The sequence below is a fragment of the Cherax quadricarinatus genome, chromosome 44 (assembly GCF_038502225.1).
Source record: "Cherax quadricarinatus isolate ZL_2023a chromosome 44, ASM3850222v1, whole genome shotgun sequence".
Taxonomy (NCBI): domain Eukaryota; kingdom Metazoa; phylum Arthropoda; class Malacostraca; order Decapoda; family Parastacidae; genus Cherax; species Cherax quadricarinatus.
The window spans coordinates 18,346,186-18,364,103 of NC_091335.1; the positions used below are offsets into that span (position 1 = coordinate 18,346,186).

The 17,918-nt window shown below is 38.5% G+C and overlaps 1 protein-coding gene across 1 annotated transcript in view; it reads left to right on the forward strand.

The window, feature by feature from the left end:
* The window catches only part of LOC128697422 (protein CASP), a 50,572-nt gene that overhangs the window by 5,217 nt on the left and 27,437 nt on the right, over positions 1-17,918 (forward strand). The gene's annotated exons all lie outside the window — the stretch shown is intronic.

Here is a 17,918-nt window from a genome sequence, read left to right on the forward strand (position 1 = left end):
AATTCTCCTTCCTTTTGGGTGCCTGGGTTAACGTAGCACCTAAAGGGATTATTGTAGTGATAAAAAAAAATCAGAACACATGGAAAATCTGTACCACTGTTCAAGAAAGTTTTGTCTTGGTTTACTATGGGACCTCTGACATGGATGAGAATGTGAAGCGAATGATCTCAATATTTGAACATTTATACAGTAAAGTGGAACCTTGGTTTTCATGATTAATCCATTCGAAAAAGTCTGTTGAAAACTGAATCGTATGAAAACTGATGCAATGTTTCCTGTAAGAAACAATGTAAACCCATTTAATCCATTCCAGACACTCAAAAATATTAACAAAAAATACAGTATATAGAGAATAACTAGAGTTTTACATTCAGAAGGCAATGAGAAATATAATTGACTAATGAAATGGATAAATGAACATTTAACATCACTTTTACCTTTATTGAAGACTCTTGTTGGCGTATTAAAAATGGCGAGGAGGGGAGGAGGATGAGAGGTTATTGTTTGGAAGGGGAATTTCTATCTATAAGGAATTCAGGTATCAAGGCCCTATCCAGGGTTACTTCCCTTTGTCTTTTACTGGTACTAGGCCCTGCTTGAGAGTCACGGGACCCCTGTCACACAAAAAATCTGTCCAGAGAGGTCTGTTTCTGGCGTCTCTAAGATTCACCTAAAATGGGACAAAGCATTGTTATTGAACATGTTGCAGACACGGCTTGCAACAGCTTTGTTAGGGTGATATTTCTCCACAAAACTTTGCAACTCATTCCATGCCTTATTGTTAGCCTTCCACATCACACACAATTTACTCTTGATGACATTGTTTTTCTTGAACACTGGAATTTTCAGAGTGATACACCAGTAAAGGCTTCACTTTGAAATCCCCACAAGCATTACCACAGAACAAGAGAGCTAGCCAATCCTTCATAGGCTTGTGTCTTGGCAGTGCCTTTTCCTCCTGCATGATGTAGGTCCTCTTTGGCATTTTCTTCCAAAAGAGGCCTGTTTTGTCACAGTTTAAGTCTTTTTGGGAGAGGAATCCTTCAGCCTCTATGTACTCCTTGAATTCATCAACAAATTCTTCAGCCCCATGTTTGTCTGAACCTGTAGCCTCACCATGCTCTACCACACTGTGTATGCCAATTCGCTTCTTGAATTTGTCAAACCAGCCTCTGCTGGCCTTAAATTCACTAACAGCAGCACTCGTTCCAGGCATTTTGTTTGCGAGATCCGCATACATCTGCCTTGCCTTTTCGCAGATTATCACCTCCAAATCATCATCATCCACTAAGTGTTTTTCATTGATCCACACCAGTAACAACTTCTCAACATCTTTGATTATTTGCGATCTCTGTTTTGTTAGCACATTTACCCCTTTCGCAATGTGAGCTTCCTTGATTTCTTTTTTCTTCGCCAGGATGGAACTGATTGTTGATGCGGACTTCCCATACATCCTGGCAAGATTGGCCATGCGTACGCCACTTTCATACTTTGCTATGAGTTATTTCTTAAATTCTGTCATGTTTCTCGCCTTCTTTATCAAAGGGCTGGCACTCGGAACTTTCTTTAGCCCCATGGTGGCTTATTTAGCAGTCGCAATCAATAAACAAGCACAAAAAACAGTGGATTATTACGAAATGTTTCGGATGAACGTGTGGGGTGATGCTCATCCAACGAGAAACAAAGGTGGACTGAGTCACGAACGCATGGGATGCTTTGTGTGGGTGCTCGATTCCGGGAAATGAGTGGCCAAGTCATGTGGGCAGGTGGACAAGTTTGGTATGGACCATTTTCAACTGTACGAAAACTGAGAGGATGTACGAAAACTGGGACAAAACTTTGATGAAAAAAGTCGTCGAAAACCAAATCGTGTGAAAACTAGGGCATATGAAAACCAAGGTTTGACTGTGCAAGTATATGTGAATTGCACTGAATTGATGTACAACTTAGACAAAGTTCTTTAAGCAAAATTTCATATTGCTAATCACTTCTGCCAATAGACGTAATGTTATAATTGGGAGTTGCATTCCCAGACTAAAAATGACCAGAGAAATTGTGAATTCCCAGATTTATTGTCGGAAACAAAAGCATACAAGCATCAGAAACGTAACTGGACAACTGGAGATAAATTAAACTTCTGACGGATTCAGAAGGCACACATGAAAATTAAACATAGGGCAAACTGAATGGCAACAATGAGTCCTGCTTTTATTTGGAGGGATTTTGAGCCAACCAGAGGGTATGCATTTCATTATAAAAGTTTGTGTTAGCGAAGTTTTGTAATGTGAATCTTCGTAAAGTGAGGACAGTCCTGTAAAAGGGATGCTATTATGCGGTATAATCCTTAAAAATGCTAAACCAATAGAGAGAGTTTCGAAATTTTAATTGTGTACCACACACAGCTGCATATGTAATTGGCCTAAACTGCACTTTTGAAAGGCTGTTAGAATTGAAGACATGCTACAGTATTAGAAAAGGTAATCTTTTTAAATTTCATAAGAAAATAGTCCAGTTTCAATATGTAGTACTTCTAATGTACTGAACATTGAATCCTTACTGTGTATGGCCACCCTGTTAAATTATTTACAATACGTACACTGTGGAGGAGAAATAGGTGAGTAAATATGTACACCCAAAGTCTATCATTAAGGCAAATTTATTACATTCTCTCTCTCTTTTTACAAACTGATTTGCTGCTGAAGATAGATTATAGCTCGGTATGCCTGCGCTGTGTACGCTTAATCGTTTAACAGTGGCTCCCAGCCTGTGGACTACAGACCCCTGAGGGGCCACTGAGTTATTCCATGGGGACTGCAAACTTTTTGCAGCAAGTATTGCTCATTCATCATTTTTAGTGCTTGATTTCCTCTTGTTTATCAGTGAGTATCCACCTCATGTTGTGAGTACTGGTAATGCCAGTCTCTCAGATCTGGCATCAGAAGAACTCAAAGAGCCTAATAGAACTTTCATGTGACAGCTCTTTAAAGCTATTTTTCACCCAAAAGCACAGTGTTGATTTGGTTACATGTATATTCTGAGTACCCAAAACAGTCTGATAAGTCTGTAAAGTACTGGATGCCTGTTCTTACCTGTGTTTGTGAAAATGGATTATTTTGCTCTTGTTGCATCTAAATCAAAGTACATACTAAAAACTGGATGTGGAACCAGATTTAAGGCCAAAACTTGAATGGCTTCCACCAAACATCCAGTCTCTGAAAGCTGCAAAGCAGCACCAGCTATCTTATTAAGTGACTTAGTACAGTATAATAAATAAGCAAATACTGTAGTGACTTAGTATAATAAATTAGCAAATATACTGTACCTTCATACTCATACTCTTGCTGCTGTTGTCACCACTATTTCAACTCCCAAATAATTATTATAACTAAAATTGTAAATACAGTTTTGTATTACTATCTGTTCATAGTACCATTGCTGTTTTAATATAGAGTTTTGTTGCTTACTCATTAAGTTTAACAATTTTATCTTCAGACAGATATTGAGCTTAGCATTCAAATCATCAAACTTCAGTAATTTAAAGTTGAATGGTTTTTACAACTCTAGTTTGAGTCTGCATAACCAGGGGTTTTTGAAAATTTGTGAAATAAATGCCCCATAATTTTGTAACAATTTTGTACATTTGAATAGTTAAACTTGTTTGTTCTGTGGACTGATTAAATGATGTCTCATGTATATATAAGCCATTATGTATATATTTGTTGTTGTGATAATTAAAATATGAAGTTATTTACAAGCATTATTTATTCACAATAACGACTACCTGTATTAGCATATGAGGGTCCAATGATTTTTATTGAGGCTCAAAAGGGTCCCTGTATTAAAAAATTTAGGCACAAAATAATTTGTGCTTAAACTTGCATTTGTTGTAGCACCTATTACCTTGTGTATCACGTTCACATGCTCTACAAATTGTGAAGAAAGGTTGTCTAATAGTCTTCCAGCACTTTTATTCTCAGCTTAAAATTGTACCTTCTGTTTTCCCTGTTGATAGTGCCAAGATATCTTACAATTTTTTTATACAGTAGTCCCCCCATATCCGCAGGGGATACATTTCGTGACCTACCGCAGACACCTGAAACTGTGGATAGTAGCAAACCCTACATATAAATCTTTTTTCGTTTACATACATACCTATGATAAAGTTTAATTGATAAATTATGCACTTTTTCACTGATGGGAAGGAATTCACGGCTTCTTATAGGCTTTGAAGAACTTCCACCAACATCGCTTTTGTGTTTTATGGTCATTATTCAGCAAAATTAAGGCTTATTTTTGGGACATGGCAAACCACAGATAACTGAAACCATGGAAACCAGAGACAAGGGTCCTTCTGTATATTTTATGACCTTATACGTGGTTGTTAGGTTTTAGTTTTCTTTCCATATCAGCCAACAAATCCATTTTTAGTGTTTTCATTCTTAGACACTATTCTTTTATACCTTTGGTAGCCACTTTGTAGCTTGACTTTCACCCAGGGAGGCATTACCATCCACTCATTTGGGTAAAACATTAGCTTAATAAAGTTTTTGCACTCTGATACAATTCCTGGCCTTTGCTTTCTGTCTTGTGAACATGTAGAAGGTATTTTTTTTAGAAACTTCTGCATACATTAGTGATATATACTGTACATTTATTTTGAGTTTCCTGTTTATTAATATCCTGTCATTTCCACAGCACAGCTTTCTTTGTTTCCAATGTGTTTATAATATTTTTTAGTGCAAGTACTTCTCTCTCTCTTTCTCCTATAGTTAATTTAATTAGCCCATACAAACCACTGAAAAATGACTACACTATAGTAATAATGAATTTAAGATAAACACACTGAACTGTTTACCATAAAAACAAATCTTCATAGGGCTCCAGACATCTTACCTAGGGTGCAGCTGTTGTATGACATGGGAAATTGCAGTGTATTTCAATATATGTACAATTGTTATTAGATCTTGTGCATTAAATCATTTCCACTTTTAGTATGAAATATTTGCTGTAATCGACAATGAGACACAAACCATAATCTTAGAATAATATACTGTATGTCAGTTCTACAGTATAATTATGATGCCAATCACTGTATTATTCTGCATTCAGTAATGTTACTAGCTTTTTCAGACCATTATGATCAGCACAGATAAACCAACATTTGCTACTGCTTTGGCTCACCCTAGTGACATTAGCTACCCCACTTTCAGATGTGTCCTCACACAGCATTTTACCATGTCTTACCTTAGTGTTGGCACCACTGAACAGTTCATCTCATAATTATACCTGAATCATGTGATTTTCCTGTACAAATCACTCATGTACTATTGGAACAGTTAATTATCATAAAATACAGTAGTACCTTGATATTCAAACTTAATCCATTCCTGGAGGCTGTTCAGATAGTGAGTTGTACAAATATTTAATAATTTTTTTCCCATAAGTAATGTTAATTAGATTAATTCATTCCGTAATGTTTAAAGTGAGATATATCCTTAAAAAATTGAATGAACTTAAATCAGAAACATAATTTTGTATATGTAAATTCTAGATTCACTGAACCTCTATAAATGTATCCCCTCATGAATTTAAGTATTCATCTACAGTGCTGTGGCATGTTAACCTTACCATGCTGTTTACAATAGGTGTTTTTACCTTGTAGTTCTCAAAATATTGAAACTTGAATAATATGAAATCTTGTTATACTGTCCCTTCCTCACACACTAACATTAGGTTATGACAGTAATGAAAATATTAAAATAGCTGACAGTTTGAACAGATATGCAGAGCTATTCAAAAATTGTGGTAAATAGTAGCTCAGTGGTTAGGGCATTCATTTGGAAATTGAAAGAATGAGGATTCAGTTCCTGAGTTGGGTGAGGCGTATGGGTAAATCTCCTTATACACTTTGTTCCTGTTCACCGAGCATTACATACTAGGTATTAGTACATTATTATTATTAATATTATATTAGTGAAGTGCTGAATCTGTAGGGGTAATACAGCACCCAGGGAATGGGAGGGTAGCTCTAATTTTTTAAATAAAGAAGCCTGTAGTGGATGGCATCATGATGGATGGTATACTTGGTAGGGTTGGGCTTTGAAATGAGGTTGGATAGTAGCTCTTATCCTATGAAACTAACTGCTAAAAAAAAATAAAGTGAGAGTAAAAGGTAGATGGGATACAAGGAAAATAGAAGCAGCAAGTAAGAGAGGTGAAGGTTTATAAACTAAAGGAAGAGGCAATTAGGGTAAGATATAAACAGCTATTGGAGGATAGATGGGCTAGTTAGAGTATAGGCAATGGGGTCGAAGATGTATGGGGTAGGTTTAAGAATGCAATGTTAGAGTGTTCAGCAGAAGTTTGTGGTTACAGGAAAGTGGGTGCAGGAGGGAAGAAGAGTGACTGGTGGAATGATGATGTAAAGAGAGTAGTAAGGGAGAAAAAGTTAGCATATGAGAGGTTTTTACAAAGTAGAAGTGATGCAAGGAGGGAGGAGTATATGGAGAGAAAAAGAGATTGAGAGAGCAGTGAAGCAGTATAAAAAAGAGAGCATATGAGAGAGTGGGTAAGATAATATCAACAAATTTTGTTGAAAATAAGAAAAAGTTTTGGAGTGAGATTAACAAGTTAAGAAAGCCTAGAGAACAAATGGATTTGTCAGTTAAAAATAGGAGAGGAGAGTTATTAAATGGAGAGTAAGAGGTATTGGGAAGATGGAGGGAATATTTTGAGGAATTGTTAAATGTTGATGAAGATAGGGAAACTGTGATTTCGAGTATAGGGCAAGGAGGAATAACATCTTGTAGGAGTAAGGAAGAGTCATTTGTGAGTGTGGGGGAAAATTCGTGAGGCAGTGGGTAGAATGAAAGGGGGTAAGGCAGCTGGGATTGATGGGATAAAGATAGAAATGTTAAAAGCAGGTGGGGATATAGTTTTGGAGTGGTTGGTGCTTTTATTTTAGAAATGTATGGAAGAAGGTAAGGTTCCTAGGGATTAGCAGAGAACATGCATAGTTCCTTTGTATAAAGGCAAAGGGGACAAAAGAGAGTTCAAAAATTATAGGGGAATAAGGCTGTTGAGTATACCTGGTAAAGTGTATGGTAGAGTTATTATTGAAAGAATTAAGAGTAAGACGGAGAGTAGGATAGCAGATGAACAAGGAGGCTTTAGGAAAGGTAGGGGGGGGGTGTAGACCAGGTGTTTACAGTGAAACATATAGGTGAACAGTATTTAGATAAGGGTAAAGAGTTTTTTGTGGCATTTAGGAATTTGGAAAAGGTGTATGACAGGGTGGATAGGGGAGCAGTGTGGCAGATGTTGCAAATGTATGGCATAGGAGGTAGGTTACTGAAAGCAGTGAAGAGTTTTTATGAGGATAGTGAGGCTTAGGTTAGAGTATGTAGGAGAGAGGGAGATCATTTCTCAGTAAAAGTAGGCCTTAGACAAGGATGTGTGGTCACCATGGTTGTTCAATATATTTATAGATGGGGTTGTAAGAGAAGTGAATGCTTGGGTGTTGGCAAGAGGTGTGGGGTTAAAAGATAAAGAATCTAACACAAAGTGGGAGCTATTACAGTTGTTCTTTGCTGATGACACTGTGCTTTTGGGAGATTCTCCAGAGACATTGCAGAGGTTGGTGGATGCTTTTGGTAGGGTATGTAAAAGAAGAAAATTTAAAGTGAATATAGTAAAGTGACGAGGATAAAATTAAGTAATGAAAGATTGGATATCAGATTGGAGGGAGAGAGAGCATGGAGGAGGTGAATATATTCAGATATTTAGGAGTGGACGTGTCAGCAGATGGGGCTATGGAAGATGTGGTGAATCATAGAATTGATGAGGAAAAAAAAGGCGAGTGGTGCACTTAGGAGTCTATGGAGACAAGGAACTTTGTCCATAGAAGCAAAGAGGGGAATGTATGAGAGTACAGTTATACCAACACTTATATGGGTGTGAAGCATGGGTGGTGAATGTTGCAACAAGGAGAAGGCTGGAGGCAGTGGAGTTGTCATGTCTGAGGGCATTGTGTGGTGTGAATATAATGCAAAGAATTCATAGTTTGGAAATTAGGAGGAGGTGTAGGATTACCAAAGCTATTATCCAGAGAGCTAAGGAAGGGTTGTCGAGGTGGTTCAGACATGTAGAGAGGACAGAACAAAACCATGATTTTGAGAGTGTATAAATCTGTAGTGGAGGGAAGGTGGGGTAGGAGTCGGCCTTGGAAAGGCTGGAGGGAGGGGGTATAGGAGGTTTTGTGTGCGAGGGGCTTGGACTTCCAGCAAGCATGCATGAGTGTGTTAGGAGCCAATGGAGACGTATGGTTTTTAGGACTTGACATGCTGTTGGAGTGTGAGCAAGGCAACATTTATGAAGGTATTCAGGGAAACTGGCAAGCCAGACTTGAGTCTTGGAGATAGAAAGTACAGTGCTGCACTCTGAAGGAGGGGTGTTAATGTTGCAGTTTTATAACTGTAGTGTAAGTGTACCTCTGGCAAGACAGTGATGGAATGAATGATAATGAAAGTTTTTCTTTTTTGGGCCACCCTGCCATGGTGGGATATGGCTGATGTGTTAATAAATAAATAAAAAACATTAGATAAGGTACATTTATATGCACTACTGTAAAGTACTGCATATTTAACTAAAAGCATCTGTTACTGGAAGTATTTTAGTCATTGTCATAATTATTCATGCTGTGCAATGATTTGTCCAACTTTTAAAATATCAGAGACTGCTATGATAAACCTTTATTTTATCAGACTTTTTATGTGGTACTGAACTCATAATAAATAATTGTAGGTTATGATTGTTTTAGCAAATAGATTTTTAGATATTGCATGTGTAGTGCCAAGTAAAGCTTGTGGCATGGTGCTTTTGGGATAGATGGTTTATCAGTCTTCTTTGGCAATGTTTCATAACTAGGCTTCACTAAAAGTATTTTCATTTCTATTCAAACTGTGCACTCTGCATGCAGGTTTTGGGATTAGCTTTTGTATAATATAACTTACAGGGTATGTAAAATGAAAATATACATGACTGTAGTGTTCTTAGATGGCACTGGGATTGAAGTACATATATTTAAGTATCAAAACAAAATGTACTATTCAGAATGGTTCATTTATGTCCTTGTATATTAGTACACATGAAGAAAGTTATTGAATAGAGATAATTTAGTGCTAAGACCATTTGCATTTTAATTAGAACATTAAATTTTGTGAGCTTTTAAGTTTGGTGGTGTTTTCTGGATAGAATTTTAGTACTCATTTCTTGAAAGTATAGTTCTTTACTAGAATACTGTATCAGTGGTAGTGGTGACTTAATTGTTTCTGTGAACAAGGAAGCTAAGTTAAAATATGAATGGAATGAAGAATAATAAATTTGGAAGGATATTTCATAGATTATGTAAAAGTGATTTAACATAATTATAAAGCTACCCTTGAAATACAAAGAATTGTAATTTTTAAGGTGAAAGGCTAAAATAAAAGATGTGCTTATGAAAGTATTTTGAAATTAAGTAACATTTGTTTTGTGAATGTTCTTCAGTCAGTTTGAATGCTGTGTGTGTGTGGGGAAGTTGAAGGTTGAATATGAAGGTAGATAACCATCATTCCGCTGTTTTTATAAGTTGTTAACACTTGGTTCAGCCCACATATTATATTTTGATAATAATGAAAATGAATAAAAGACCAAGTTAAAGCATATTATTTTTAACCTCAAAACAAGGATGAGTAAAATATTTTTTATATACATATATAAAATAAGGATACGCATTATCCTTTGCCTATGCAGTAAAGGACATGTTGTTCAATTATAATTAAATTAGGTCCTTTTAGACTACTAATATAATCATCACAGTTTTATTTAGTTTAAGAAGGTTAATTTTTTTATGCTGTAACTGCTGAATGGCAGTTAATTTAATACAATGTTGCATTGTATTGTACAGTGGAACCTCAAATATCGAACTTTCTTCGGTCCAGAAGGCTGTTCGAGTGCCCTTACCGAATGAATTTATTCCCATCAGGAATAATGTAAATTAGATTAGTCCATTTCAGACCCTCAAAAATACACTTATAAAAGCACTTACAAAAATACACTTACATAATTGGTTGTGTTGGGAGCAGTTCAATTTTTGAGGTTCCACTGTATAAGGTTCCAGTGCTCCAGTAGCTTTATGAAGAATTACACAAGCCAACATTTTTGTATTTGTGGATAAAATGTTGATAACAGAATACTGTACCATGTTAGATTATTATTTGCAAGAAAGTGTGGGATCTGAATAGGTCATACAGCATTAAATACTATAAATAGATAAAGTTTTAAGTTAATATTTGTAATTATATACCACTGATAAACAAAATTGGTGTCATTGGTTGTAAATTCAAATACCCTTTGTATACTGCATTATTCATGAAGTTGATCCCCTCGAGGAATGTTCCTTGACTCTGGCGAGGGGCTCTTGATCTAGGAAACTGGATCTGTGCTCCAGTTCCCGGAATTGAGCCTGAATACCTTCCACATCCCCCCCATAGGTGCTGTATAATCCTACGGGTTCAGTGCTTCCCCCTTGATTATAATAATAATCATGGTGTCAGTATGTCAACCCACCAACCATTGTTTGCTTCTTATTTGATGAAATCCATGTGCTGCATAAATTGAAATGGAATCCCAGTCCAGTCCTGTTCTAGTACTCTTGTGGGTAGTGTGTTGTCAATTGTGTCAGCAGCCAATAGAAATTGGACCATCAGCATAAAAGAATAGTACAGTTAAATACACACTTCTGTGCTAAGATCATGAAGGATCCAACATTGCTATCACAGCTCAGGATATATTGATTCATGCCTACAACACACTAGATAGTGTCCATACACCAACTGGCTGAAGGCAAATGTGAATGATACAGTCAAGCTGAACATCCTTATTAAATCCAATATACCTCTCCATGATATCCCTCCCAACTCACTACCTACTGTAAGGATATCATACACACCTGTCACTAAGAAGTACAGTGAGAATCACTCCTTAAGACAGCAGTGCAAGAAACCATTGCTTCGTATATGGATACCTTGCTGCCCAGTATACAGTGGACCCCCGGTATTCGATATTAATCCATTCCTGAGAGTTCATCGAATACCGAAAATATCGAAAAGCGAATCAATTTTCCTCATAGGAAATAATGGAAATCAAATTAATTCGTGCAAGACACCCAAAAGTATGAAAAAAAAAAATTTACCACATGAAATATTAAGTTTAATGCAATAGAATAATAACAACAATAACAATAGAATAATTGACACTTACCTTTAATGAAGATCTGGTGATGATTGATGGGATGGGAGGAGGGTTAGAGGTGTTAGTGTTTAGAAGGGGCATCTCCTTCCTTCAGAACTTGAGGTAGCAAGTCCTTTTCCGGGGTTACTTCCCTTCTTCTTTTAATGCCACTAGGACCAGCTTGAGAGTCACTGGACTTCTGTTGCACAACATATCTGTCCATAGTGGCCTGTACCTCCCGTTCCTTTATGACATTCCTAAAGTGTTTCACAACATTGTCAATGTAATAGTCACCAGTGCAACTTGCAATAGCTGTCATCAAAAAAGGTTTGCACTTTAAGCCTCATTGCAAACATTTCCTTAATCTTTGAAGTAGGCAACTTCTTCAATTTCTCTATCCCCTCCTCCGAAGCAGTTTCCTCAGGTGTGGCCTCTTGCTGTTGAAGATGATCTAGCAGCTCATCAGTGGTTAGTTCTTCATTGTCCTCCTCCACCAACTCTTCCACATCCTCCCCACTAACCTCCAACCCCAAGGACTTCCCCAATGCCACAATGGATTCCTCAACTGGCATAGGTTTCTCAGGGTTAGCCTCAAATCTTTCAAAATCCCTTTTGTCTACACATTCTGGCCACAGTTTTTTCCAAGCAGAGTTCAAGGTCCTCTTAGTCACTCCCTCCCAAGCCATACCTATAAGGTTTATACAATTGAGGATATTAAAGTGATCCTTTCAAAACTCTTTTAGAGTCAGTTGAGTTTCTGTGGTCACTACAAAGCACTTTTGAAACATAGCTTTTGTGTACAGTTTCTTGAAGTTGGAAATGACCTGCTGGTCCATGGGCTGTGGGAGAGGAGTGGTATTAGGAGGCAAAAACTTGACCTTAATGAAGCTCATGTCCCCAGAAAGTCGCTCTGCCAAGTCTGTAGGATAACCAGGGGCATTGTCTAATACCAGGAGGCACTTAAGGTCTAATTTCTTTTCAATTAGGTAATTTTTCACAGTGGGGGCAAATGCATGGTGTAACCAGTCATAGAAAAAGTCCCTAGTGTCCCATGCCTTACTGTTTGCCCTCCACAGCACACACAAATTAGCCTTGAGGACATTGTTTTTCCTGAACACACTGGGAGTTTCAGAGTGATACACCAATAAACGCTTCACTTTGCAATCACCACTAGCATTGGCACACATCAACAGAGTAAGCCTGTCTTTCATAGGCTTATGTCCTGGGAGTGCCTTTTCCTCCTGAGTAATGTAGGTCCTGCTTGGCATTTTCTTCCAAAACAGGCCTGTTTCATCACAATTAAACACTTGTTCAGGTTTCAAGTCTTCACTGTCTATGTAATCCTTGAATTCATGCACATATTTTTCAGCTGCTTTTTGGTCCAAACTGGCAGCCTCACCATGCCTAATCACACTATATATGCCACTACGATTCTTAAATCTTTCAAACCAACCTTTGCTGGCCTTAAATTCACTTACTTCAGCACTAGTTGCAGGCAATTTCTTTACCAAATTGTCATGCAACTGCCAAGCCTTTGCACAAATGATCACTTGAGAGATGCTATCTCCTGCTATCTGTTTTTCATTTATCCACACCAATAACAGTCTCTCAACATTTTCTAACACTTGCGGTCGCTGTTTCATAATCACAGTTGCAACTTTTGCAAGAACAGCTTCCTTGATTGCCGTTTTCCTGGTCACTATAGTAGAGATGGTTGATTGGGGTTTACTATACAACCTGACCAGCTTCTACACACGCACTCCACTTTCGTACTTTGCAATTATCTCTTTCTTCATTTCAATAGTCATTAGCACCTTTTTTCTCGAAGGGTTGGCACTAGAAGCTTTCTTGGGGCCCAGGGTGACTTATTTTGCAGAAACAAGCACCAAAAACAGTGATAATGTGGAATGTACCGAATGTATCCTTAGATGCACGCACACTGGCTGGCTTGTAAACACTGGCACACACGGGGCAGTTCAGGCCACATGTGGACACGTCTCGTACGAATCGCATCGAATACCGGGTTTTTGGTCGGATACCGAGGCAAAATTTTTGCGATATAATGCATCGAATACCGGATTTATCGAATACCGATGCCATCGAATACCGGGATCCACTGTACTTATTTTTCATTCAAAAACTTGTGAATTCCTCTTTCGATTGGTTTCAAATCTTCAACAATGATATTTAACTGCATGTAGTAGACTGCAATGTCCTACTTCTTAGACTAGAACATTATAGAATAAGAGGACCCTAATGGAAACAAGTCACTTTGTCTGACTCTTTTAGGGGGCTTATCCTAGGCGATTTAAACACATTATTATGCATGATAATTGTACTTGTGTACCTGTATCTTAATACAGGTGGGCCCTGCTTTACAGCGCTTCACTTTACAGTATTTCACTAATGCATCGGTTTTCAGTTACACCCATTTTTCATTTATTCAGACTTCCTAAAATGAATATATTCGCCACTCACTATAAGCCAAGGATGAAAATATTTTAAGGTAAGTAATGTGTGTACTGTATACGCATTTTTTAGGCCTAGCTCTATTGCTCACTGAATATATGATAGGGTAAGCATGTTATCAGGCTTTTATATGCATTTGAAAGTGACAAAAGGCTATGTTTCACTTTATACCTGCTGTATAAGCAGGGCCCTCATGTAAACTTGTTTACTACTTATACTCTCCTTAAATGACAGTGTCAACATATGGCAGTATTGCATCTACTCAGCCCATCAACATAGGGGTAGTGCAAGACAGCCTTCTCTAGGGCCACTTTCATTTTTCCTTTATATAAATGACCTACCTAATGCATCTCAACAACTTAGCTATTTCTTGTCATGCCTACATAAATTAAAAATCTCATCAGCTTTAAAAAATTAAAGGCAAAAAAGTTCTAAAATGGTAGAGAATCTTTTTCCTGAAGGTGACACCAAAAATTTGAAATTTGATGAAAAAGTTGTGGAATTATGAAGGCACAAAATTGGAGACCTATTTTAGGCTAATTTCATTGCCCAAACTGACCCAGTTCCTGGCTATTTCATTAGTATTCCTTCTGTTCTATTGAGTGAGCACACAAAACTGCCCTTTCAGCCAACAGAACTACCCTATAAAGTGGACAGTTTCACACACAATTCAACAAATTCCAATTGAAAAAATCCAAGATAAACATTGTAGACATTCCATCCACTAAAACAATCGTTCCTCTATTCACTACTCATGCCCCAGGCCCCTCCTATATAACACCTGCCTTTCATTTTAAATCCATTATTACAAAAAAAAAATTTTTTTACTGTTTTTACACTAATAAAATATAATCAAGAATGAGTGGTCATTCTTGGTTATGCATATTTGAGGCAGACCTAATATGAACCAATAAAACAGACTGGGGGAGGGGTGTCCTACCCTATCCTCTCTCAGAAAAATTATCATAACTATAATACTTATTTCTGTTACTTAGAAGCCTATTTCAGGCCTCTTCTATAGAGTTGGTAGCATCCTCAGCTCTCACACTGGGAGTCTGGGATTGATCCCCTGTTCTGTTGAGTAAGTAGGTACCTGGTTATTAGTTGACTGTTCTGAATGGCATCCTGGGGGACAGAATTAATCTAAGTTACCAGAAATGCTCTGCATAACCAGCGACTTTTTATATAGTCTGTCAGCTAGGTCTGTATCAGTTGTATCATGTACAGTGGACCCTCAGTTATCGGCCGTAATCCGTTCCAGAAGCTCGGCCTAAAACCGAAATAATATTTCCCATAAGAATTAATGTAATTAATTAATCCATTCCAGACAAAAATATTCACCAAAAAGTAATTTTTTTAAAAATTAAATCAGTATTACATATCTTTATTGAAGACTAATGCTGGCTTCTGGAATGCCTGCTACATTTCCTGTATGTCTGCTACACTCCCTGCATGCCTGCTACACTTCCTGCATGTCTAATACACTCCCTGCATGCTTGTTACACTCCTTGCATGCCTATTACACTCCTTGCATGCCTGTTACACTTCCTACATGCCTACTACACTCCCAGCATGCCTGCTATACTCCCAGCATGCCTGCTACACTCCTTGCATGCCTGTTACACTCCTTGCATGCCTGTTACACTTCCTGCATGCCTGTTACACTTCCTGCATGTGTGCTACACTTCCTGCATGTCTGCTACACCCCCTGCATGCCTGCTACACTTCCTGCATGCCTTCTACACTTCCTGCATGCCTGTTACACTTCCTGCATGTGTGCTACACTTCCTGCATGTCTGCTACACCCCCTGCATGCCTGCTACACTTCCTGCATGCCTGCTACACTTCCTACATGTCTGCTACACTTCCTGCATGTCTGCTACACTTCCTGCATGTCTGCTACACTTCCTGCATGTCTGCTACACGCCCTGCATGCCTGCTACACTCCCTGCATGCCTGCTACACTCCCTGCATGCCTGCTACACTCCCTGCATGCCTGCTACACTCCCTGCATGCCTGCTACACTCCCTGCATGCCTGCTACACTCCCTGCATGCCTGCTACACTCCCTGCATGCCTGCTACACTCCCTGCATGCCTGCTACACTCCCTGCATGCCTGCTACACTCCCTGCATGCCTGCTACACTCCCTGCATGCCTGCTACACTCCCTGCATGCCTGCTACATTCCCTGCATGCCTGCTACACTCCCTGCATGCCTGCTACAGTCCCTGCATGCCTGCTACACTCCCTGCATGCCTGCTACATTCCCTGCATGCCTGCTACACTCCCTGCATGCCTGCTACATTCCCTGCATGCCTGCTACACTCCCTGCATGCCTGCTACACTTCCTGCATGCCTGCTACACTTCACACTTAAATTCCATGGTGTTTCTCACTTTCTTTACCACAGGAACTTTAGTAGAAACTTTCTTTGGAGCCATGATTACTTATTTCGCAGTTACACTGCAAAAAACACACAAAAAACAATGGAAAACCAGCAAAATGTTTGCATGTATGAGCAGAAGCTTCCTCACACACAAAAAGACACAGCCAAACTGACACACAAGCAGCCCCAGCCAGCGTACGGACGCGTCCCAAACGGCCGATCGCCAAGTTGGCCGATAACAGAAGCGGCCAATAACCGGGGGTCCACTGTACTTGTAGAAATAAAGATTATTATTATTATTTCACCAGTATGTCTTCTATTATATCAATTGACACCAAGAAACAGCCAGTAAGACCATAAAATAAACCCTAGAAAAAGCCTCTTAATTTGCTATTTTAATCCAAACACAAGGTCAGAGGTTCATTGTTCCCTGCATTGGGGACAGGATGCTTTTCTATGCTGTGCACACCCACTGTATAGACCCATTCTCTCAAGTCTAGACCAAAACTTATTGATCACAGCATTTTTGAGGGTGTTATGTTAAAGACGTAGATCTATGTCTGCGACACTGACCTCAATGATGTGGATCTATGTGAGAGACAGTAAAAGGGTTAACCCAGTTTTCTCTCTCCAGTCCAGATCCAGTTAACCTCAGCAACATAGTTAATATTGAAGTAGAAGAGTTATCTTGGATAGCAATAAATTAACACTCATTATTTATAAGACCTGATATACAGTGTTCAGGAATAAAGCTAAAAATGTTCAGTCAAACATAAAGATAATACAGTGGCCCCTTGAGTTATGATAATTTACCCTCGTAAAGGAATTTAGTTTTGAGTTGCGATGAAAAATTTGACATGATACATGTACAATGAAAAGTGCTTGTGGGTGGGCACAAGCCCAGAGACTACACAGGGTAATGAAAAGGTCTTTAATGGAGTGATGGTGGAAGCAGTGATGGAGGTCAGTGTGAGGGAGGGAGGAGTGAGAGAGGGTGAAAGGTAGGCAGAGGGGGGAGGGGTGAGAGAGAGTGGAAGGTAGGCAGAGGAGGGAGGGGGGTGGAAGGTAGGCAGAGGAGGGAGGGAAATTATACATGGACCAGATGCAAGTGGTGGGAGGCTTCGACAAAAAGGGTGTAAATATTAAGTCTACAATTCTTTACCAATCTCTGCCTCCTCTGCCCTGTCCTGCCTACCCTGCTTCCTCTGCCCTGTCTTCCCTGACCTGTCTTATCCTAAGTATAAAACTATGAAAGATAGGCTTACTCTGCTGTTGAGTACGAATGCCTCTGGAGATTTCAAGCTGAAGCCTATGCTTGTTTACCACTCAGAAAACTCTTAAGTTAAGAGAGTTACTGGAGAGCTGCAATGGATCTTGTTAAACATTTGCAAAGGTTACAATGTGTAATTACAATTTTTATTTGTTAAGTACAAAGAAAGCCACTATCATGCCGGGGCATTTCAGGCAGACTAATCCTAGCACATAATAACTACTTAAGTCTAGACAAGATAAGAGTGGTTAACATTTTAATGAATCTTTATTTTATCTTAATACTAATCCGAGGTAGTCAAGGTGGAGGTTTTTAAATATAATAAACTTGCAGTTGCACATAATAAAAACAATATTACACTTAATGGTTCAAACAGTAATATTTTATGGAATGGCAGATGTTTTAATAGACTAGAGGTCATATAATATAATATTTGGAAGAGTTCCTTCAAAACGATTAGAAGTTGTTTTGGTTGGTTTGGTAAATATTGAGAGATTTGATGATTTTTAAGCATAGCCCTAAA